This window comes from Pipistrellus kuhlii, unplaced genomic scaffold (genome assembly GCF_014108245.1).
Source record: "Pipistrellus kuhlii isolate mPipKuh1 unplaced genomic scaffold, mPipKuh1.p scaffold_m20_p_8, whole genome shotgun sequence".
In the NCBI taxonomy this organism is placed as follows: Eukaryota; Metazoa; Chordata; class Mammalia; order Chiroptera; family Vespertilionidae; genus Pipistrellus; species Pipistrellus kuhlii.
In genome coordinates, this window is record NW_023425584.1 from 62,357,010 (window position 1) to 62,382,032 (window position 25,023).

The 25,023-nt window shown below is 38.2% G+C and overlaps 1 pseudogene; it reads right to left on the reverse strand.

Annotated features, from left to right (window-relative positions):
• Positions 1–23,926: 23,926 nt before the first annotated feature.
• On the reverse strand, positions 23,927–24,576 carry LOC118711456 (annotated as a pseudogene).
• Positions 24,577–25,023: the final 447 nt, after the last annotated feature.

Sequence of the window (25,023 nt, forward strand, 5' to 3'; positions counted from 1 at the left end):
ACATACTTCTATGTCTCTGGATCTATTTTGTTTAACTGATCTTTCCATTTTTTTACTTTGCCATTGGATTCTTCCTTGCCATGGTCCAACAAAGAGGGGGAAATAGTATGGTATGATACACTGACTTGCTTTAAAACACACAAAGGACTTTTATTTCTGTCATTAATATGCTTGAAGTTTTCTTCTTCCATTTATTTAAATAGATTCCTTTATAAACAGCACACAGGAGATTATTGTGCACTGGATAAAGATAGTCTCTTTTTAATGTGATTATACCTCTTCAGAAAGCAATATTTGGAAACATTTAAATAGATAAGATTTTTAATGGGTATACTGATGTTTTTGTGTAGACACTTGAAATAAGAATTATTTAATATGTTTAACTCCTAGCTTATCTGACATTAATTAATTAGTTTATTGTTCGTTCAGTAGAAATTCATTATCAAGTTTCTACATGTGTCAGGGATTGTGGAGGATGAGGCACAAAACTTACTTTTGACTTATCTGTTTTCCTTCAGAGCTGTTAAAATATTTTAGAGGTAGGAGTTTTAAAACAGAGCATATTAATTTATAACATGACTAGAGGCCTGGTATATAAAATTTGTGCCCTGGTGGGAGGTCTCCTCAGCCCAGTCTACACCCTCTCCAATACAGGACCCCTTGGGGTATGTCCAACTGCCAGTTTAGGACAGATCCCAGTCAGAGATCCCTCTCATAATCATGGACTGCTGGCTCCTAAGTGCTCACCTGCTTGCCTGCATTACCACCCTCTAACTGCCCCCCTCCCCACCAACCTTATCACCCCTCACTGTCTCTGTGTGCTGGCCTGATTGCCCCTAACAACCCCCCCTCCCCCTGCTGGCTGGTCACCCCTAACTTCCTCCTGCTATTGGCCAGGTCGCCCCCAACTGCCCCCTCCCTGCTGGCCTGGTCACTCCTAACTGCTCCCCCTCCCCGGCCTAGTCACCCCTCTCTGTCCCCCCTCCAGCCCCCCTGCTGGCCTGCTCACCCCACACAGCCTGCTTATTTAATCAGTTGGTCTTCCCTCACTAACCCTCCTGTTGGCCTGGTTGCCCCACAAGGCCTTCTTGTTCAGTGGTTTGATCATCCCTCATTAACCCCCACTGCCAGCCTGGTCACCCCACACAGCCTGTTCAGTCATTTGGTTGTCCCTCACTAACTGCCCTGCTGGCCTGGTCATAGGCAGCCATCTTGTGAGGGTGTGGCAGTCAATTTGCATATTGCCTCTTTATTATATAGGATGAGGCTCATATGAGCCATTTAGGTTTTTAAGGCTGTTTTCCCTAGCACTTGATTGCTCTACACTACTTTACCACTGGTGTTGTGTGGCTACCATAGATTTTTTCCTTTACCATCAGCCATTGGTTATCTATGTTCAGTTCTCACATCCATATATGTCTGGGTCCCTTTCCTCTCTCAGTTTTCCTAGGTGGGCAGCAGTGGTGATCTCCAGGTAGAAGAGTCTGGGAGCCAAATCAAACTGAGGGAGGGAAAGAAAGGGAGAAGATAGTAACAACATGCTTCAAGGATGGAGTTCTGGAACAGAGAGGCAGAGCTAGTGACTAAGATATAACTTTTTAGTGAAATTTATTGTAGAAGACAAGATATGTTTAAAAGGAGCAGCAAATTTGATAGCAGAAGAAATAAGAGTCAATAGGAATTATGGATTACTTTAAAAGAAAATTGATTTCATAGAGAAGAAAGGAGATGGAGAGTGAGACAGAAACATCAATGTTAAGAATCATTGACCTGCTGCCTCCTGCATGCCCCCTACTGGAGATTGACCCGCAACCCGGGCATGTGCCCTGACCAGGAACTGAACCTTAACCTCCTGGTTTGTGGGTTGATACCCAACCACTGAGCCATACCAGCCAGCCCTAGGTTACTTTTCAGTTGCCCAATTCTAAAAGTTTATCCCATTGAACTACTTCCCTTTACCCACACACCCAGGTATTTCAACTCTATAATAAAAGACTCCTGCCAAAACTAGTTTGGCTCAGTGGATAGAGCATTGGCCTGTGGACTGAAGGGTCTTGGGTTTGATTCCTGTCAAGGGCATGTACCTTGGTTGTAGGCACATCCCCCATAGGGGGTGTGCAAGAGGCAGCTGATCGATGATTCTTTCTCATTGATGTTTCTAACTCTTTATCCCTCTCTCTTCCTCTCTGAAAAAAAAATCAATAAAACATATTAAAAAAAAAAAGACTCCTGAACAGATGGAGATACACATCTTTAGCTACTACAACATGCCTTCATAGGTCAATATAAATCATTGTCTGATCTATGTCTCCAGACTGAATCTGACCGGGAATTCCTTAGTAATCCAAAGTTAGGAGAGACCAGTTTGCTTTAATTCTCATTGGTCAGCCTTAATTGGTGGAAGAAATTTTTGCTGTTTTTCTTAGGCTCAAGCCCCAGATCCTTTTTGAAGTGCACTTCAGACTCTAACTTATGCCAAATGACTTAACTTTCCTTCTTCCGGTCTGTTGGTGTTATGCTGACTCCTATCTATGAGGCCATTTGCCTCAGTCCTAATGGAAATATCTAACTGTGAAGCTCTCTGTCAGGTGTATGTCACCCGATCATATCCCTGACTTTGTCTTCTCAGGGCTGATGATCCCAATCCACTTTTCCTACTTAGAACACACTTTGTTATAATGGACTGAAGGGGAGCTTCTTATGACTACTGTAAATTGATGTGAATTGACTCAATTTGGAGTCAGTGTTTTCCTTACTGTTCAGAATATATCTTAATTTCCTTCCAGGGTCATAGTTAGAAGTCTGACTAAGATAAAAGTTTGATTTTGTTGATGGTAGGACCAATAACATATGTAAACTGATTATCGTTACTTCTATATGTTATTTCACACTGTTCTACACTGTAGCCACACGATCTTAAAACAACCACTAACTTTTCCTGTTCTGTTTTTTCCTACTCTGAGTGATAGGAGGAAAGAAATATGATACAATCAGAACATGTTTCTTGGTATTTATATTTGCCTTTGATTTTTCCCAATGGAAATTGCAACTCAGGTCTCAGCAAACGTTTAAATGTTCTACAGATACAGGTGACTATAAAAGTGTATATAGTTGGAAGAGTATGTTAGAATTTAAGATAGATACAAAGTGACATGAAGTTTAAAAACAATATAAAACTGAATTAATAAAATGTTAAGGATTCATGTATTGTGCCACAATACTGAATTATGACTTGAAGAAAGGAAGTCATTGTTGTCTTTAAAGTCAGTGAGAAAAAACCTATTAGAAGCAGAATGTTTTCACACATCTCTGAAGAAAGGCAGTGATATTGTCCTGTGGAAGAAAGTGTTGTATATCACAGAGAGAACTATTGGACAACATCAATCTTCCTACTTCTCCTGTCCTTTAAATATCTTCTAAAATGATAGTTAATTGCTCTCTAAAGTCAGGGAGGAAGAAGCTTTTATCAGCTTTCAAGCTTCCCCCGCCCCACCTCCCAAGCTGGTCTAATAATCAAATAGACATGAAATATATTAACAAGAGAAAATAGACAAATTTAATAATGTGCATATGTATGGATACCCTGCATACATAAGAAAGTCAGAGATCCCACATCCATGAGAATTTCAAAGACAGAAAGAGATTGTGTGCATAAAAGATATTTTGAGCTAATGAGGTAGGGCATCTTGAGGCTAAAGAAGTTCCTTGCAGAGAGAGCACCTGTTCAGTAATTAATAGTTTGCCCTGCCATTTAGATAGGTCAAAAGAGGTTATCTTTCATAATCTTGTTTTTATGGGGAAGGCCCAATTCAAATTCCTCTAGGTAGTTAAGGGTGGGGGTCAGAAGTGTCCCTTGATTGCCTTTGGCTGAAAACAATCTGCATATCTTGGGGTGAGTTGTTCTGAACTTCCTACACTAGGGATTTATCAGAAAAACTCGTTTTGTAATATATTACTAAATCAGTTTTTCAAATATCCTGTTATTTTAAAATCAAACTCTAAGTAAAAGCCTTTGCTTGACCATATGACAATGTAAATTTGAAAATAGCAGCCTAAATATTACAGTTTTTTAAAAAAACCTAACAAGTATATCGCCTCTTTTTTTTCAAGTGGGAAAAGTGGTTCTTTTGTTGAGTTTGAAGGTGAATCAGTTTGAATATTAGGCAGAACTGGGCATCAGGCTGCTGCAAACTGTGTGGATTTTTCTGCCTTTGTTGTGATTATAATACCCTCATTATGTCTCTCACCATGTCTCATGGTTTTACACACAGCATGGACAGAGAACAGGGTATAGTGTTCAGTTTATTTTTATTGATTTCAGAGAGGAAGGGAGAGGGAAAGAGAGATAGAAACATTAATGATGCGAGAGAATCATTGATTGGCTGCTTCCTACACATCCCATACTGGTTATTGAGCTCTCAACCTGGGCCTGCCGCTGGAAATGGAACTGTGAGCTGGTTCATAGGTCAATGCTCAACCCCTGAGCCACTTTATTTTGGTTTTTATTAATTGGTATTTATGTTTGTCAAGCTGATATTTTGTTGTTAAAGTTCATAAAAATAATACCCATTTCAGGAAGAAATATTCCTGAAGATGGCTATGGTGAAGTCATGGTGGCTCAAAAGATATCAAGGAAGATTTGATTGAGCTTATCTAAGGATATAGGAATTTAAAAATGTTCCTAAATTCCGTGAAACATATATCACAGATATTGATATTTGGGGATGACTATGTTATTAATAGACAAAGGTTGTGCCAAAAGATAAAACTATAGTCAGCAAATTTAGCTTGAACTCAGCGCTTAGAGATTTTACACATTTAGCTAGATCATTGTGAGTGTTTATCTTTTCATAGTGGAGTATGCCTGAAATTGTCCTTTATTCTTTAGTTTGATTTTTTAGAGGAACTCAAGTCTCCAACCTCCTTCTTCCCATTCATGTTTCTTTTTATTCCCATTCCTGAGGACATATATTGGTTTTTCTTATTATGTTATAGAGAAGAAAATTGTGACTTGATAAATTTTCTAAAGTGACTATAAAAATTAGCAAGTCAGAAGTTGCATATAATGGGTTAATAGGTCTGTAGTTGAAGAACAAAGGACTTGATTCTAATGATGTATTCTCACACACTGCTTATCAGCATCCATCTTAGCAATACAATGGAATTTTGTTACAAAAGAATTCCAGTGGCAAATGGAAATATGCATGGGTTTCTGGGATGCAAGGGAAGAAGTCTGATTTCCCTGTTGAGGGCAGTTTGTCTGTCCTCCAGTTGATGGTTATTCTGTAGTGGTTCCAGCCTTCCAGCCTTCCAGCCTTCCTCCAATGCCTCAGTCAAATGCTGTAACAAACTACCATAGACTGGGTGGCTTATGTAACAAATGTTTATCTCTTACAGTTCTGGAGGATGGGAAGTCCAGCTTTCAGTGCAGGCTTGGAATATGGTGAGAGCCAACTTCCTGATTCACACAGCTGTCTTCTCACTGTGTCCTCCCATGGTGGAAGGGATGAGGGAGTTCTCTGTGGCCTTTTTTCCCCCTTTAATATTTATTGTTTTAAAATACATTTTATTGATTTTTTTTTTTTACAGAGAGGAAGGGAGAGGGATAAAGAGTTAGAAACATCAATGAGAGAGAAACATTGATCAGCTGCCTCCTGTACATGCCCTACTGGGGATGTGCCCGTAACCAAAGTACATGCACTTGACCGGAATCAAACCTGAGACCCTTCAGTCTGTAGGCCAAAGCTCTATCTATTGACCCAAACTGGTTAGAGCTGCAGCCATTTATAAAAAAATGACACTAATCCCTTTTATGAGGGCTTCTTTTTTTGTGATCTAATCACCTCCCAAAGGCTCCACCTCCAGATACTATCTCATTTGACAATTAGATTTCAACATAAGCATTTGGTCTATAGCAACTTTTATTTCAGAAAATGGTTTATATTTGTACTAGAGGCCTGGTGCATGAATTCATGGATGGGTGGGGTCTCTCAGCCTGGCTGATGATTGAAGCCATTGGGGGTTGGGGGGTTGGGGGGTTGGGTGGCCAGGGAAAGGGACTATGTGAGGTTGGCCTCAGCAGCAAGCTAACCAACGGCCGATTCTGTGAGGAACAGGGCTCCTTTTTCCCTCCTGTCTAGGTATGGGTTGTGGGTGAGCCAGATTTGGGGCTGTCAAGGCCCCAGCAACAAGATTTGGGTCAGTGAATGTCATAACTACCGGCTGGTCATCTAGTCATTTTGATCATTCTGGTTGTTTGGTCTTAATGGTTGCTTAGGCTTTTATATATAGAGATATATGTATAGTTGATATGGAAATGATAAATACAACTAAAGTGGACAATAGTGACCTTTGGAAATTACCTAGCCAAGTAGAGCTGAACCATTTAAGAGACTGCATTGTGGAGTGTGCCAGCATGTTCTGGCTCCTGGTAGGGTTCCCTTGGAAGCTCTACTTTCTTTATTCTGAATGAAATACTAGTGTCTCCTTCTTCTAACTAAGACTTGGGTCTCTGTGGGGGTGTGTAGAAGCAATAATGATAGTAGAGAAATTCCCTGGAAGGGCCGTGGATTTTTTTTTTTTTTTAAATCAAGTCTATCTATTTAAGTTTTTGTTCCCAGATTTGATAGCTATAACATGATGTCACTTTTCAATAAAGAAACTTTAGAGCACTTTTTACTTGAAGTTTTATATCTATTGCTATGACAAATCTATTTCAGTGACTGCAGGCTCTGCTTTTGACACACAAGTTTTGCTGTGCTGTTCAATCCAAATCAAGCTGTATTCTTCCACCTGCAATCTGCCTCTGCAGAGTGCGCCATGCTGCTCCTGTTGTTTGCCTTCTCACTGATATAAGTGCTGTCCCTCAGGAAAGGCACCAGGGGGAGGCCCATATATTTAGTAATCAGTAGAGATTCTCACCAAAAGACAAAGAATACAAATACTACTCACCAGTTTGAATGAGTGAAGGCAAAAATGTTTTCTCCTGAGCTTATGTGGCCCAGGAATAAAAGAAAGAAATGAATGGTATATAGAAAGCAGAAGGATTTATATCAAACTTAGAACCTTTGACTGAGGAAGGCATCGGGTACCCCAAATGGGAAATCTTTTATTGTATTTTTAATTTAAAAAGGGTAGAAAAGAATCTTAGTGTTTATTATTCCAGGGAAGTGGATTTTGTTCCCTATATAACAAAATAGAATTTATGGGGTCCATTCTGTTCAGGAGATAAATTTAAATTAAAACAATTATTTTATTGATTTCAGGGAGGCAGGGAGAGGGAGAGAGAGATAGAAACATCAATGATGAGAGAAAATCAATGTTTGGCAGCCTCCTGCAGTCCCCACATTGGGGATGGAGCCTGCAGCCTGGATATATGTGCTGACTGGGAATTGAAACGTGACCTCTTGGTTTATAGGTTGATGCTCAACCAGGCCGGCAGGGCAAATTTAAATTTTTGATTGTATTTTCTGATGAGAGGTTCTATGTAGGAATAGAGGAAACTCACTCAGTAGACATATCTTATAAACACTTATGATGGCTTCTTATGCCCCTACTTCAGAGCAGAGGAAGGTCAGAAGGCCTCTCCTGGTGTGAGTGGCTCTCGCTCAGAGCTTTGTCTCTACCTCCACACCTATCCAGGATCTGTAGGGTTTCTGGAATTGGCAAAAGTTTAGTGAGTGCTTGGGAAGTACCTACAGGAGGTGCCTGGAAATAAAACACCTACTCTTAGATAACTTTTAGACGTGGTGAGTTTATAGTTCTGATGTACGTTTCTTTCCAGTACTGCCAAGTAATTTTCCAGTCCTCAGGAGATATTGACAGGGTGCTCTACAAATATAATTCAGTTTCATACTATTTACCTGGAGATAGCATCGGATCCCACAGGTTAAGGGCTCAGTTCTATGAGACTGCCCTCCTTCAGACTCCAGTCACAAGTACAAGTTGTCACCTGTGCTTGTGACTGACCAGCTGTAAATTGGAGTTTCCTGCAACCCCCTTCTCAGGTTGGATCAGCTTCCTAGACTGGCTCACAGAACTCAGAGAAACATTTACTAATGCTCTTTTAAAGAGTGGAAACAATAAATGATTTTTAGTATATGGGAGTAATTATAGTTTAAGTTTCCCGGTGAAGCTGTGAAAAAAAATCATGTAATATTGAGAAAATATGTTAAAAAGAGCTAGAATAATTAAGTAAAATTAGTTAATTATGTATTTTAACCCTATTTTATAAAGATGGCATTATAAAAGTGTTTGGTCCCTAGCATCCCTTAGTTTACATTATTGCCTTCCCTCCTGCACACACACGTGCACACACATGAAGACCAGGAGACCAGAACTTGGCTTCTATTACCATAGGAAGGAGAGAGCATGACAGTAATGCAAGGAGAAACAAAAGCCTTTTTACTTTCAATGCCCAGGGGCCTGACCTAAACAGTAAGCTTGCAACAATACTGTTGAGCCCTAATTGGTTTGGCTCAGTGGATAGAGTGTTGGCCTGTGGACTGAGGGATCCCAGGTTTGATTCCGGTCAAGGACATGTACATTGGTTGCAGGCACATCCCCAGTAGGGGGTGTGTAGGAGGCAGCTGATCGATGTTTCTTTCTCATCGATGTTTCGAACTCTTTATCCCTCTCCCTTCATCTCTGTAAAAAATCAATAAAATATATTAAAAAAATTGTTGAGGAGGTAGGAAGAAAACTGGAGAGAATTAATGTCTTCATTGCCTTAGGGGTGTCGAACTCAATCAGAGAAGGGGCCAAAATCTAAAATCCAGCCTAAATCGCGGGCTGAATGGTTTACTGAACAGTCATAAACTGTCATTGTGATGGAAACGCAGCGGAGTGCAGTGATGACAGCGCGGTGCGGGCCACATTGCAAGGCCTGGCGGGACGGATTTGGCCCGCGGGCCTTGTGTTCGACACATGTGCCTTAGAGGGAACCCTGCATGTGGGGATCAGGTTCTGGGCACCCTAGAGGCCCAGCTACTGTAGGAAGTCTGTGAGAAGGCAAGGAAGGCCTATTTGCTGTCTGGTGTCTTGGATGGGTCTCTGCTTCTATTGTCTATTAGCAGTTAATTCAAGATGACCCAGAGAGATAACATGGGGAGACTGGTCTTGAGACACTTTCACCATAATTCCTACAGCTGAGCTGATGAACTCTGTGCCCTCAAGAAAGGTATGGAAGTAAGGTGAGAAAGAGAGTGAGAAAGACAGACAGAAAGAGAGAGAGAGCTCTAGCTGGTTTTTCTCAGTGGATAGAGGGTCCTAAATTTAATTTCTGTCAAAGGCACATGCCTGGGTTGTGGGCTTGATCCCCTGTAGGGGGCATGCAGGAGGCAGCTGATCAATGATCCTCTCTCATTCATGGATGTTCCTCTCTCTCTCTTTTCCTCCGTCTTCCTCTCTGAAATAATAAAAAATAATATATATATATATATATATATATATATATATATATCTCGACATGTATATATATATGTATATATATACATATATATATATATATATATATATATATATATATATTTAAAAAGAAAGAGAGAGGGAGAAATGGAGAGAGGGAAAGAAAGAGCATGAGCAAGAGCACACAAATAGACTTGAGGGGATCTGTTGAAGGGAATGGGAAGAAGGGATTGAAGCCCATGAGGAATGGACTATATGATCAAATTGATCTGAGGATGTATCACTGGTTATGGTTAAAGCTGCCCAAGATCCAGATGCCTCCTCTGATGCCTCAGGCAATGAACCATGTATACATTTAAGTAGATTAATTAAAACAATCTTCAATTGAATGAATTTTCCCTTTATTAAAAAGATAAAGCTTTCTGAAACTAGCTGTAATGGCACATTGAGATGGAAACTATACTTAGTTATGAAAAATCAAATTGCAGATTTACACAGCTGAGCTTTGTGCATTGAAAACACATGTGCTCATACACAGAGACATACACATACATCTGTGCACACCCACTGCATTGCAGATGACAAAATCAGGGGTGTGTTTGTATGTGTTCAGAGCAGGGCTCCACAAAATGTGTCACTTTGGCATAAGAATTATTTTAGCCAAAGGCAATCAAGATGCTGCAGGCTTACAAGAAACTTTATTTCTCCCTTAAAGAATTTAAATTAGGGGTCTTGCCTATAATGAGAGTTATCACCAGAAATAACATTTTATGAGCCATCTATAGAGCAGGGCAAACTTCAAATCAGCAAACATCTGCTCTTCTTATCATCCTGCACTGATCTTCTTCCTCTGAAGTCCCTTAGTGATCCTTAGCTCTGAATGTCATATGGGCCTCATGTTTGCCTTCTGTCTTCGACTCTCCCATGTATGTGGGTTCCCAATGCATATGCATATGTTACACTTAGTTATTTTGTCATGCTAATCTGCCTCATGTTTATTTGATTATTAGACCAGCTGTGAGAACTTGTAGGGTAGAGGGAAGCCTCTTCCTCCCTCAGCAGTCATTCACCCGGTAGATTCTCACCTGCAGGGACAGGAGCTGCTGTCTAGAGAAGGGCATGCAATCAGAAGAGCCTGGGTGGACAGTAGAACTGTGACCAGTAAACCTCCATCAAAGCGTTCCCATTTTTATTCTTATTAGGAGGCATGTAAAAGTTCATACCTTGAGAGTTGTTGCTTGCTCGGGTGACATAGAAAACAATCAGTACTTATATTTCCTGCCACTTCCTGTGGAACAGAACATTGCTGTCATTTCGGACCAGATGAATTGGTTGCTGGGGACAGTTCTGCATTGTGTATGATGTTTAGCAGCATCCCTGGCCTCTATTCTTTAGATGTCACTAGTATCCTCACTCCTAGTTGTGACAACAAAAATGATCTCCAGACACGGCAAGATCATCTCCAATGGAAAAACACTGTTCTAGGGTATAAATTCTTTACTGCACAAGTGCCTCCTGATTGTAACGTAGGAAACTATGATTGTAACATAGCAACCAGTATTATACATATATGATAGGTGACCTGAGGTAAGATGCAAGAGAAGGTAAAGTATGTGAGCAAAATTGAAAACAGCAGACAAGTGAGTGTTAAAGGACTTGCTTTTACTTAGATTTTCTTTTGAATTAAACCTGTCATTAAAATTCAAGACCTTGCTCTGGGAAACCACTACTGAATATATTCTGATAGCAGCTTTCTATTTTATCTAAAATACTGCTTTTCATGTTTCTTTATATACCCTATTTCCCAAGCACTTAATCACATTTATTGCTCGCCTTTGGACTGTCTCCAAAGTTGGCATGTCCAAGGAAAGTCTCAGGACGCTGATAGAAAAGAAAAGGTTGAAGAAGAGTGAGGATATCCTGAACTAGAGTAAGTGCTATAGAAAAGCAAGGGATTTGCAAGGAACGAGGATAAAACTTTGAGGAACTTCCTTGTATTTCATATTAAACCTTAATGAGATGTAATAGTGCAACACTGTGATTTAAACACTTTGAAAAAGTGAAAAAATAACCTTTAAATTCCATAAAATTAATATGAGTCAGTAGATACTAAGTGAGAAAAAAAAACACTCTGCTGATTCACTCATTTACTTTCCTGATTTTTCTCTTAGGCAAAGTTTTCTTTAGGTTTTCTCCCTTCATCAAATTCACAGGAGATGTATCTCCCTACCCTTGATCCACCTGTTCCAAGGCTATTTGCTGTGGCACCATTTTATGCAGTCACATTCACAAAGCCTCCATCTATACTAATAAAAGACATACATGCAAATTGACCGTACCTCTGCTATGCCCACAAGCCACACCCATCATCCAATCAGAAGCAAGTATGCAAATTAACTCAACCAAGATGGCTACAGTCACGGAGTGAGCAGGAGGCTTGGGTTTCCACAGCAATGGAGGAAGCCAAACTTTCTGCCTACTCTGGCCTGCCCTGGCCTCTGCTCAAGGCTACAAAGTTTCAATTGTAGAAGATAAATAAATCCCAGATACCAGAGCCTCTGCTTGGGTTGCTGGGGGGCGGGGGGTTGCTGGCCTGCAAACCACCATAAGCCCCTTGCCCAGGCTACCCCATGCTCCAAGGGAACCCCCATCCTGATCTGGGATACCCTTTGGGGCAAATCAGCCGGCCCCCATGCATGCACCAGGCCTCTATCCTATCTAATAAAAGAGTAATATGCAAATTGACCATCGCTCCAACACACAAGATGACTGCCCCAATGTGGACAGACTTCTAATTGTGTTAATAATTTGAATGATATATAGGTTTGAGTGTCATCATGTTTTCTATCTGATTCCCAAAGCTTACGTTTTCTCTATAAGTTAGAATTTGTACCTATAATTAATTTAGCAACATCAACTCTAAAATGTTTGCCCTATAGTAAATTTCCAAGTGCCATTAAAACCTCATTGTTTAGGAAAGATAAAAATTGGTATGTCTTCACCAGGGAGCTCATCTTTCAGGTAAAATAACAACTGTTATATTTTAGCCAGGGAGCTAATATAATAACCTTTTAATCCATGGTTTCATCAGGGTAACTATCAAGTCCCACAGGGTGAGTTAAAATCAGATGGTACTTATACTGCTATACTGATGTTTATTTCAACTGAAAAATAGTAAGTGATTTTGGCCTTTTTATTCCACTGTGTGCTGTCACCTGACTCACCTTAGATCAGTTTTCTGGGCTAGAGACTTCACTTGTTTAGCATTTCATGCATCATGACTTATCTAAGCATACCATGCTTAAAACTCCTGCGATCTTGGCCAAACAAACCAGCGTGTAGAAGAAATATTTTGGCATTTCCTAAATTCAGGGCTCAGGCTTTTTATCTTTCCGTTTATTTTGCTTTGTTTTCATTCACTCATTCATTCATTCATTCCATAGATTAGCTGAACTCATTTGCCTACCAGATGTGTCTTCAGCAATTTATTATAAGGTAGTTCTATGATTTCACTTGACATTGTTATTGATATTAGCAGAAAAGGTGTTTTGGAATTGATGCTGAGAAAGCATCTGGTTAAGTTAGCTAGTCTGGTTCGAGAGGTGATTCTAAGGCTCATTCTCTTAGCCCTTCCATCATCCAGTAATGGGCACCCTTCAGTAACTGCTCAAGAAATGAGCACTGTTTCCTACCTATTGCCTTTATGGAGAAATGCTTTAAAATCAAGCCACGAGAGACTGTAAAAAGTACCCTTGCTTATCTGCTATTTGCTTAATCCATGGTTTGTATCAATGCTTTGGGTCAGGAGAAAGTAAAGTTATGTACCCTATATGCATTATTCACTGAAACATTTTAAGGGAAAGCCTAACTGTAAAACAGAATGACTCATTTCACTGAGCGATAGGCTGACATTTCAGTGACTTGCCATAAATAGTGCAGTGGGACTAAGTAAGCTGACTTTAATGATGAGTTTTATAAGGTAGTTTGTTCCTTCTTCTTCGTGGGCTCCATGACCTTTTCCCGGGAGAGAGATATTTATGGGAAATCTACATCTCTTTTTATATTCTCCCAAACCTTTAGCTTACTAACTAGGAGCAGAGGAGACAAGAGTGAATAAAATAAGAAAACAAAGTGGGGAGGGGGAGAGAAGGAGAGAGAATGCTTTCAACAAAGTGAAAGACACAAACAGTATCCAGAAGCCAACTTTTCATTTTTTGGGGGGAAAATTAAGAATCAGAATTTTTGTGTGTGTGTGTGTGGTTAGCAATCAATCAGTGTAACACAGGGTCTCAATTCTCCCTCCACATTGCTCAGCACCGTGAACGCAAGTCCTTAGACCAAACCCTAGTATCATTCTTTGTTATTATCTTTCCTTCAGTTCTCCTACATACTTCTACCCTTTCTCTCCCTCTCCCATCTCTACTGCTGTTCATTTTAAATCCACCAACTTTTCAAGTATATTTCACCTATTTCCCTCCCACCCCCAGTTTTATTGTGAAATAGTTGACATACATTAACGTATAAGTTTAAGGTCTACAACATGATGGTTTGATTTATTGTGAAATGATTACTTTAGTAATTTTAGTTAATATCAGCCATCTCATGTAGATACAGTAAAAAGAAAATTGAAAATGAATTTCTCCTTCTAATGGGAACTTTTAGGATCTACTCCCTTCACAAGTTTTCTGTATATCACTCAGCAGTGTTGAGCATAGTCAGCATGCTGTACGTGACATCCCAAGTACTTATTTATCTTAGAATTGAAAATTTGTAACTCCTAACCACCCTCCTCTAATTCCCCTTCCCTCCACCTCTTGCCTCTGGTAATCAAAAGTCTAATCTACTTTTCTGTGAGTTTGCTGGGATTTTTTTTTTGTTTGTTTTTGTTTTAGTTTGGTGTGGTGGTTTTTTGGTTGTTTTTTTTGGGGGGGGGGTGTGGTTTCTTTTTTAGATTGTAGTATTTGTCTTTCTCTGTCTGACTTATTTCACTTAGTGCAATGCCTTTAAGTTTAAGGTCCATCATATTGTAAATGGCAGGATTTCCTCATATTCTGTAACTGAATAATACTTAACAGTATGTGCATATACACAACTTCTGTATCGATTCATCCATGAATGAACACTTAAGTTGTTTATATATCTTGGGTATCATAAAGAATGCTGTGATAAACATGAGGTCACAGATACCTTTTAAGCTAGTGTTTTTGTTTCCTTTAAATATATTGCCAGAAATGGAGTTGCTGACTCACATATTAGTTCTGTTTTTAATTTTTTGAGGAACTTTCATATTTTTTCCCCAAGTGGTTACACTGGTTTAAATTTCTACCAACAGTGCACAAGGGTTCCTTTTTCTCCACATCCTAGCCAGAATTTGCTATCTTTTATCTTTGGATCCGTCTTTCTGTCTTAACTGAATTCTCTAGTTCTAACCACCATCATCTTTTTCTTTGGCTGTCAAAAACAAAACAAACCACCTGCTAACTGGTCTCCTGGTTTCTATTCTTTCTCACTCTGCCTCCTCCACAGTGCAGCTAAAGGGATTGTAGTGAAACTAATTCTTGTGTTGTCACTCCTCTGCGTGTACAGAAACATGGTGTCTCAGAACACCTAAAATAGTATCTTAAGTTAATTTAAACATCTGAAATTATTATACTACGTGTGTATATACTATCTGGATTATGTGTGTATGCATGTTGTAGATGGAATGTCTCAAGAGTACATATTCATGGAACATCAATTATCTAGACATTTTCTCTTTCTCAGAAATTTTCTATAAATGATATTTTATTAAAGTACACTATTGAGCAGAAATCTCTCTACCTTCTGCTCAGTTTTGCTGTGAAGTTAAAACTGATCTAAATAATAGTCTGTTGATAAAAAAGTATATCAGTTCTTTTATTTCAGGTAGTATAGGCAGCACTTGAATAGCTAACATATTTCATCTTGACTTTTTTTTTTATCAATGCAACTTCAAAAGACTTGCCTCTGGTAATATGTTTATCTCTAATTTCTATGGTAGATATGGCAATCTGTTCAAGTGTGCTTTTAAGAGGATATGATAACAAAGGCATAAATATATTATATTTTTTCTCAGGCAATACTGACTTTATTAATAAGACTTGTTCAATTAACTCATAAATTGTATATTTTTGATCTTGAGAATCTAAGCTCCATATTTCAGACTAGTCTTTCAAATCTCAAAATTAAATATTTGTAGTAGGTAACTTCAGTTCTTATCTTTCTTTTGCAGTATAAGTTTTCGACTCAACTACAGGTAAATATCTTCAGATTCAAAAATTCTTACCAGAGAGTGTCTGGGAGTTAATTCATTTTTTGCAGTAACCCATGTGATAGATTTGGTCCCATACTGTGACCAGTCTTCTTGGCCATGAATATAACAATGGAGGCTGTAATGATCAGAGTTTATTGACTGACTCTGCTTCAGTCTTCAAAACTAACTAAAATCAGCCCACAACCTTTCTGGAAAATTCCACTCAGCTGAGGATATATTTTTGAAATTTAAGTACCCATAATTAACTGTTTATATTCTTTAGCTTATTGTTTATAGGATTTTATGAATTGCATTTACTGATGTTTGAAACAGTTACTGATATCATGATATAGTTATTGACTACAGCCATCTTTGCTAGTAGTTTCTGTTAACATTTTGTTTTTAATGGGACCTCATTCCTCACAATTAAATTCATTGTTGTCCTGTCCTCTTTTCAAGTAACTTTTGTTTATAATGACACTAGTTTGAAAACTTTTACCTATTCATTGTCTTTGAGTTTTTTTCTCCTTCATTACCTATTAGTAAACACAGTCACTGAGTCCTGTCAATTTTATAATCAAGTGCCTCACAAGTACTTAAAACAACAACAAAAATGATTCAGGCAATTTTTCTACTGCCTTTTTATTAATCTCCCAATTTATGTTTCCCCCCCAAATAGCTAATACTACATATTATTGACAGTTCTATTTCTCTAAATATCCAAGTTCATGCTGTCACTATGCTTCTTAAACCTATTGTATATAAGATATCATCTAAATCCTTTAGTCTAACATTAGCCGAAACCGGTTTGGCTTAGTGGATAGAGTGTCAGTCTGCGGTGAAGGGTCCCGGGTTCGATTCCGGTCAAGGGCATGTGCCTTGGTTGCGAGCACATCCCCAGTGAGGGGTGTGCAAGAGGCAGCTGATCGATGATTCTCTCTCATCGATGTTTCTAACACTCTATCCCTCTCTTTTTCTCTCTGTAAAAAATCAATAAAAAATATATATTAAATCATTTAGTCTAACATTAAAGCCTATCATAATCTGTCTTTTGCTACCCTTTCACATTTCTCTAAATGTTGGCAAGAACTAACACTTCATTCTCCTGTTTTAAAAAAAAATGTTTTAAAATTTATTTTTTGCTATTCATAAGACATGTTATACCATCTACTTTCAATACAAATAAACCTCTTATCTCAGATCTAAGACATTGATTTTATTTTATTCTTTAGAATATTAGCAAATATTACTAATCTCTTAACTATTTCGTGTTAATAAATTTGTTGAACATATATAGTGGGAATTTCAAAAGTGATTTATTATATGGACTATTCAAGAAACTTTTACAGTACTTGGAGTAGCAAGGAAATTTAGAACTAAGTTCAAAATTGTCTGCTTCAGTCTGTAAATTTTTAGCAGTTGAAAACATAAGTATTTACTATGTGTTTTTGTATTGTATGTGCTGCTTTATTTATGTATGTATTTATTTTTTAATTAGACTTTAAGTTCTTGAAAGGATAGGTGCTGTCTTCTATGTGTGTGAATATGTGTGTTTGTATTTCTTCATATTGTTAGGTAGGTGCTTGAGAATAATTGATTGCATGAACTTGTAGAGTTGGGAAGAGGATGTTTTTCTTGCCAAATAGCTTTGGCAAATTAGAAATCCTTCTCATAAACAAGGCCTTAGAATAGGGGTGTCGAACTCAATCAGAGAAGGGGCCAAAATCTAAAATCCAGCCTAAATCGTGGGCCGAATGGTTTACTGAACAGTCATAAACTGTCATTGTGATGGAAACGCAGCGGACTGCAGTGATGACAGCGCTGTGCGGGCCACATTGCAAGGCCTGGCGGGACGGATTTGGCCCGCGGGCCTTGTGTTTGACACATGTGCCTTAGAACATGGTTAGTTACCGCAAATACCTGTGGGAAAAAGGCAGGTAGGATGACCCAGTGATCTGGGCAGGTTGGGAGGTGAAGACGGGGTCTAACTGAAGAGCTGTTGCCTTTTCCAAAGGAGGCAGCTGCTATTCAGCAGTAGTTGTTGTTGCCACGTGGAAATTCAACTCCAGTGTTGCTCAATCTAATTTTCCAAAGATGGAGATTTAAACTTTTATGTGAAATATCCTAATTCCCCCCCCCCCCCCTTAGAATTTGAAAGATCAAATTCCACAGCCATGTATGCTGAACTTGTCCTGCAAGCTATAAGTTTGCAATCTTGTCCCTAGAGATATTGTTGTTGTGGGTGTTGTAATTGTAGAATTCTCTCATCTGACATGATCAAGGTTGGCATTTGGTCAGTTAGTTAGAAAGTCAGTTAAAGTGACAAATCATAAACAGATGACTGATTTTTATGGAATTCTTAGAATAGTACACAATGATGCATATGCCAATTTTTTAAATATTAATTTGGAATATATAAATTAAAGATTTTCACCAGTCTTTTCATGTCGGGGTAAGGCCTTTTTCTGAGTGTGAGTTCGTTGATTGGATTGTTTAATTATGTTTCTTGTGAAGACCACACATGTGGTCCTTCATTTCCAGAGTCCATTTCCTTAAAGTAATACTGTTAATAATCTGGTTATTATTAACAGGAAAGGAGGAAAAGGAAGACTAGGTATAGTGATGTCATTTATACAGCTTTGCCAGGAAGCTATAGTTAACACCCTCCAAGTCTATGCTCCAGAGATCCATGGGAAAAAAGATTGGAGATAGGCATGCCTGTAAGGTCTGGGTGACGTGGGAGAATGCTTACCTATTAGTCACACCAGGAAACAAGTCAGTAGCCAGAATAGGCATGGCTACTGCAAATTCTCGGGGAGACTTGAGATAAATATATATATATATATTATATATTTCAATATATTTTTATTGATTTCAGAGAAGAAGGGAAAGGGAGAGAGAGATAGAAACCTCAATGATGAGAGAGAATCATCGATTGGGCTGCCTCCTGCATACCCCCTAATGGGGATTGAGCCCGAAACCAAGGCATGTGCCTTTGACCTGAACAAAACCCTGAACCCTTCAGTCCACAAGCCAACGCTTTATCCACTGAGCCAAACCAGCTAGGGCGGGAAGAATTGATATTTAAACTCCTGAACACTGGGAGGTCTCTCTCTTGTGCTCTTATGCTCTTGGCCTCTTGGCTCTCTCGGGACTCTGGTTTCAGAGGGTGTGAGCCATGTGGGACCAATGGACTGATGGACTGAATCTAGCCTGAATCTACATCAGACCCAGTTCCACCATGGAACAGAAACTCTAGACACTGGCTCTGCTGGAGCCCCCACTGCATATATTCCAGGACCTGTTTAAGGAACATGGGACCTTGCAACCCCAGAAATATAATTTCATGCCAGTACAAATCACTTTTTCACCCATGTAAGTCTTAGAAAATTGCATTTCTAAAGATATTGTAAGAACTCCACTCCCACTAGCGACAGAGGAATCCCACCAATCCAATCCTCCAACAACGAAAATAGGCAAAGTTATATATATGACATGACTATATTACCTAATCTTCCATTTTCTCCTTTCCTGTTAAACTCTTGCCAGGCAGGCTGAGTACAGAATCCTTCTAAGTTTCTGTGACTTCCAACTGTTACATCGCCTTGTCCTCAAAGGAAACTACAGTATTTTTAGTGACTCACCTTTACCCAAAACATTAACCAAAGCATTTAAATTTATTTTCATAGAAGCAATTCTATTTGACACCCCTGTTTCATCAGTTTGTATGATATTTAATTAACCTATGTAATTACAACGTAAAGTAAAATTAGTGTACACAAGTTTGGGAGCAAATAAAACTGACTCCTGGCAGCTGTTCAATTCAACAGATGGGAGCTGGAGAGCACATAAATATAAAATTAGCCTTCTAGCCACAAGATTCAGTATGTTGTGGCCAGCAATCAGGAAGTTTCAAGGGAGGACTAGAGAGCATGGATTAACCCAATCACTTGATTAAGTGAAGGTTAGTTAAGCGAGTGACATGGCATAGCATTATAGTTCATTGTGCTGATCTATAGTATTGGCCTATACTATGAAACCCTGAGGATGGCACAGCATCAGCTATGATCTGTACATCACAGAGAGATGTTCCACAGTTGGATTTTAGAGGCTTTAATGTACTTTTCGTGACTCTCACTGAGAGGTGGTCTGGGAGCAGGAGAATAATTCTAATCATCTGTATCTTTGTACATATATTTTCTTCCAAGAGTGTTGTCTGGAGTAAAAATCATTTTCTACCAGGAGAACTAAAACATTTTAGTGTGGTATACAGAACCATGCTTTTGAAAGAGCTATTGTGACTGTTCCAACGTTCAAATTTCTTTCCTAAGAAAATTCTGTTTTCTCATCCAGAAGTTCCATTATTTTCTTAGTTCTTCCTTAGAGCAATCTTTATGACCAGATACACAAAAATGGTTTACATTGCGATTAGAATTCTGACTATACAGGGTCTGGCAAAAGTAGGTTTATAGTTGTGAGTATCCAAAACGCAGAATTTATTCTTGTATATTATTAATTATTGTATTACTTTCCATATAAACAACTGTAAACCTACCGCTGCCACACCCACAGACATGAACGTTGGAACAGTCACAATAGCTCTTTCAAAAGCATGGTTCTGTATTTGTCCTTGTAAAAACAGTTCATGTGCTTTGAAGGAATCTAAAAATATTCTGTGCACTTCTTTTCTCCTTGCTCATTGTTGATGACTGTTATACCATGCAAATTGAACTAAGTATTAGAGGTATTGGCTAGGCTCACAGATCTTATATGCACTTACGTTTTAAAATAAAAGGTATATTTGAATTGGGGAATGGAAGAAAATTTAATATTTAACTAAATTACTAGTTTTTTTTGTAAAACTACGGGTGACAAATTGGCTTTTCCTACTGGTTTAATAATTTCTATCAGCAGTGATAAATGGTTAGAGTAGATATGTGAATACTTAGTCATCAGCAAGCATTTACAAAGAATTTGTTGAGATGGCTTTTATGTCCAGTGTTTTTCCAAGCATTTACAAAGAATTTGTTGAGATGGCTTTTGTGTCCAATGTTTTTCCAAATGATTTACAAATTGCCTGTAGGAGTTTGTTCAGTTTCCAGTTCCCTGGACTTCATCCCAGATACCTGAAGTAGAATCGTTAACTGTGGACCTGGGATGTGTATTTCTATCAAACCCTGATGGCGGGAGTGCCTTTGAGAACTAGTCCTCTTGGCATTTGCAATCCCTATGTTAATAAGAAATGATCTGTTCCCAAGAGGAGGCCCAGTGTGGTGATTAAAATCTGGCAGAAGGCAAATAATCCTAAAATGAGAGCTCACACTGAAGTGTTTTTGCTGCCTTGTCCCTTCTGGCTGTTGAACTTTGCTTATAGCCAGGAAGAGATTCAGAAACCTGCAAATAAATGCTATTTCTGACTACCTAGAAATCTAGGAGCTAGGATTCACTGCATGCCTTGGATCTCAAAATGGGATCAATTTTTTTCAGGGCCCATAGCTCAGCATGTAACCCCATGCTGGGGGACATTTAGAAGCTGAACTTTATTGATAGTTCATTGTGAAGAGGTTGTGGGCTGTGTAAAAGCTATCGATGAAACAACAGCATAAAGAAATCTTTTGGTTCTATTTATTGTATTTTGCTTCAAAAGGAGACTCAATCTTGTTTTCACATTTAAGTACCATTCTGGAATTGATTAAAGTCTATTATAAGGTTTCAGATATCTGATATTGAAACAAAGGAATGATTCTTTAGTTCCTCCTTCAATGAATGTGTAATAAGCAGAGACTTGTGAGTCTTTTAAAGTTTTATTTGCTTTTGAGTCATGAGGTGTTAGAAGACATAATATTCTAATTTATGCCCATGTTCACTTGAAGGATACATATAATTCTCTTTTCAGTGAATCCCATTTTGCTCCTTTTCACCTTTTGAAAATGTCATGTGCAACCTTTTAAAATTAAAGACCACAGGGCTCATAGGGAGCCTCACACCACATAGCAGAGGCAAATTGCTCTGAGCTATTATACTGTAGAGCATGTATCTGCTACCTACCAAGAGAGGTAATATGGAGTCACACTCTGGAGAGCTTAAAAAAAATCAGAAAAGGGTGGATGCTGTGTTCTTGAAATGCCTTCACAGCAATTCTCTTTGAAAGAAGAGAAAAGAACAGACTCATTTTATGAGGCTGTTCAGGTCATGAGTTGGTTCCCAGCTGGACCGCTCGGTCTTCACTGGACAGCTATCAGGCATGTCAGCCTTGTCCTGTGACTCCTGGTCACATCCCCTTTGTTTTTTATCTTCCCTATATCACTGCACCAACAGGAATGCATTGTACATTTCATATTTCTGAGAAGTGGCATCATAATTTTTTTTCTGGGTAAACAGAACCATCATTATTATTCCATCTAATCCAGGGATTTTTAAATCTTCAAGAATTGGTTAAACATTCAGGGTATTGACTTCTTCATCTTAGTTAAATCCAGTTTGGTTCTAATTTTAGTTTTGTGATCAAATTTATGATGTCTTATTCTGATCATATTTATGTGTTAGCTACTTTCTTGACTCATTTGAAAATTTTAAGGATTAAAGAATTTGCAAATGCACTGTGGTACCTCTGTAATATGAAAGTTGCTCTTCTTACACATTATTCTATTTCCCCCTACCTATTTAAAACTTTACCTATTCTTTTGTTAAGAGATGTGCTTATTCTCATTATATGAATTTGGGAGAAAAAAAGAATTTTCCTACTGATAAAATTAAGTTTTATGGTTTAGTACAAATTTAGTGCCAGGATTCTTCAAGCAGGAAGCTGATATTTGATATTTGCTCACCTTAAATATATGTGACATGATAGAGAATCGGGAGTGTTAATGCCTCAAGAAAGGGATTTCTTAAGAGGAAGTGTATACTGGTTTTAGGATCTATTATAGACTCATGCATTCTATAACCAGTAGATATTTGGGTTTCTTAGGTTGCATTTGTGCCTAGAAATGAATACTTGTGTTTTTAAAAGATGATAGTTCAGGCTTTTACTACTTCTCATCTATTACAAATTCAAATTCTGAACCAAGGATGGGTGACTGTGCTTTATGCGCTAAGTGGTTAGTTTGGTTGTTAATTTTAGTTTTTAAGTTCTCTCCTGAAAATATTAAAAAACATGAAAATAGTTATTTTAGCAATAAAAAGAAATAGTAGCAAGCTTGTTTTTTTCAATGTTTGGAAGTTCTCAGGAAACAATTTAAATATATTTTGAACTATAGAGTTCAAAAGAAAATTAATATTCATCATATCCTTTCATAATGAGGCATATTTAAAAGGTAATGAGGCAGGAAAAGGTAAATTGTAAAGTTAATGGATAAAGTTTGGATTTGGGTAACTTCCTCAACTTAATACAGAGCATTTACAAAATACCTATAGCTAATGTCTTTGTTAATAGTGAGAAATTAGATACTTTTTTTTCTAATATCAGGAATAGGTCAAAGATTTTCCTCAATGTTCTTTGAGAAGTCCTAGCACATGCAGCTCTTTGGCCCCTTGAGTGTGGCTCTTCCACAAAATACCACATGCAGGCGCACACATAAAGTGCGATTGAAACTTCCTGGCCTATGCGCAGAAGTTGGTTTTCGGCTCTCAAAAGAATTTTCAATTGTTGTACTGTTGCTAGTTGGCTCTATTGACTAATGAGTTTGCCAACCACTGTCCTAGCAATATAATAAAACTGAAAATAAAATAAAAGGTATACAGATTTATATCTCAGAAGGATAGAGAGATAATTTATAATTACAAGCTTTATAAAGCAAATGACACAAGAAAAGGGAGATGAGGGACCTAGAGTCAGGAAGAAGCTGTCTTCAGTCAAGTTGAATAAAACATTAAGGCCAACTCGATTACTATCTTGTAATGGGACTTAAAAGGAACACAAGTCATATGTGTGAATCCTATTCTTCCACTAAGATTCTGACCCTAATGTATGGATGCTCTTTTTCATTAGGGAACATATATACTTTCAAGACAAGAAATACAGAAAGTAAAAGTGTGAGGCTGGGAAAGACCTACAAAGTACATATAATAGTTTATTATATAGAATTAAGGTCTTTATAGTTCATTGTTACCTAAGGCTGAAGAAGGACTAGGTAATTTTTAAAAACCTGCACAAAAATTTCATTTTCACTTCCTTCCACTCTTAACTATTAAAATGGCCTATCAAAACAAACACTATAGCACCAAGTTCTTTAAGGACAATTTTCTCAAATGTTATTTCTTAGCATAGGTGATCTTTGTGACATTACACAGTGTGATCTTAAATCCTTGTGAAGCATCCCTGACTGTCCATCATTTTCAAATTCAACAAATGTAATGTCATGCCTCTCAGGTACCGAACATACTTCCTTAAAACCAGGGAACTGATTAAACAGCATGGGTAACTTCACCTCATTTGTCTCTTCTGGTAAATTATTAAGAAATAAACTACGGTTTGGGGGACAATCAGGTACCTGAGGATGTGATGTTGCCTTTCCTTGGGTGTTAGATGAAGTTGGTGTTACCTGACCAGGCTTATGCAGTTATTGCTGTCTGTCCCACAGTTTTTGGCATTTTTCTCTTCTTTTTTTTTTAGCAAAAGTGCCAAGTGTTTTAGATATTATGCCTGGATTTGTTTTTGCATACTGGATTTGCATTGTTTACCATTAAATAGAAATCCTTGTAACTGTCTTAAGGCATTCTTGGATGAGCCCAGTTCTTTATACCAAAGGCTTGCCACCTCATCTTCATGCTCTTTAATGCCACAATACCTACCACATGCCAAAGTCAGAAAACAGAGCATATAGGGATCCTTCAGTTCTTCTTTTTCAAATGTTGTCATTCATATTACTGATATAAATTGTGTGGTTTGGTCTGACATCCATCTTTTGGGTTAAACTATTCATGTAGTCCGAGGTCTGCATAGTGTTCTATAAGAACCCAAAGTGCCTACTAGGCAATTAAAACAAAATCAAAACTATTCCATAACATTTATAAGAAATTGCAGTGTTTTGATTTTGCACGTGATTTCTGTTTCAATGTTATTTCTAAAATATTAAATTATTTTATGAAAAAAAATTGATGCTGGTTCTTCTGGTTAGTGGGAGCTCCAAAGTTTGCTACCTGTTGTGTGGTCTGCACTGAAGAACAGTGGTCTTTGTATGGCTGGTGGCCCAGCTACTTTGGATTGGCCTCATAGTTTGGTGATAGAGGATCAGTCATATTAAATCCTTTATTTTATCCTGTGCCATTGATCCAAAATGATGGATCTAATATGCCTCTTTTCTTTGAAAGAAAATCATGGGTGTATTTTCTTTCAACTTTCTTTCTTG